Here is a 212-nt window from a genome sequence, read left to right on the forward strand (position 1 = left end):
ACCAAAGCCCTGTAAGCACGTGCAAGGGGAACTCGGATAACTCTGCTTCTCCAGCCCTACTAATCCCCCTAGGCTCTGCTGATCTGATTTTGGTCTGTAAGCTGCTTTGGTTTTGGAGACTACTTTAAAGGATCATTTGATCATGAAGTTGTTCATACATATAAATAATAACTTTACTGAAATGATACTGTAGCCTTTTGTTCATTCCCTAC

Source organism: Cariama cristata, unplaced genomic scaffold (assembly GCF_000690535.1).
Source record: "Cariama cristata isolate BGI_N322 unplaced genomic scaffold, ASM69053v1 scaffold10110, whole genome shotgun sequence".
Taxonomy (NCBI): Eukaryota; Metazoa; Chordata; class Aves; order Cariamiformes; family Cariamidae; genus Cariama; species Cariama cristata.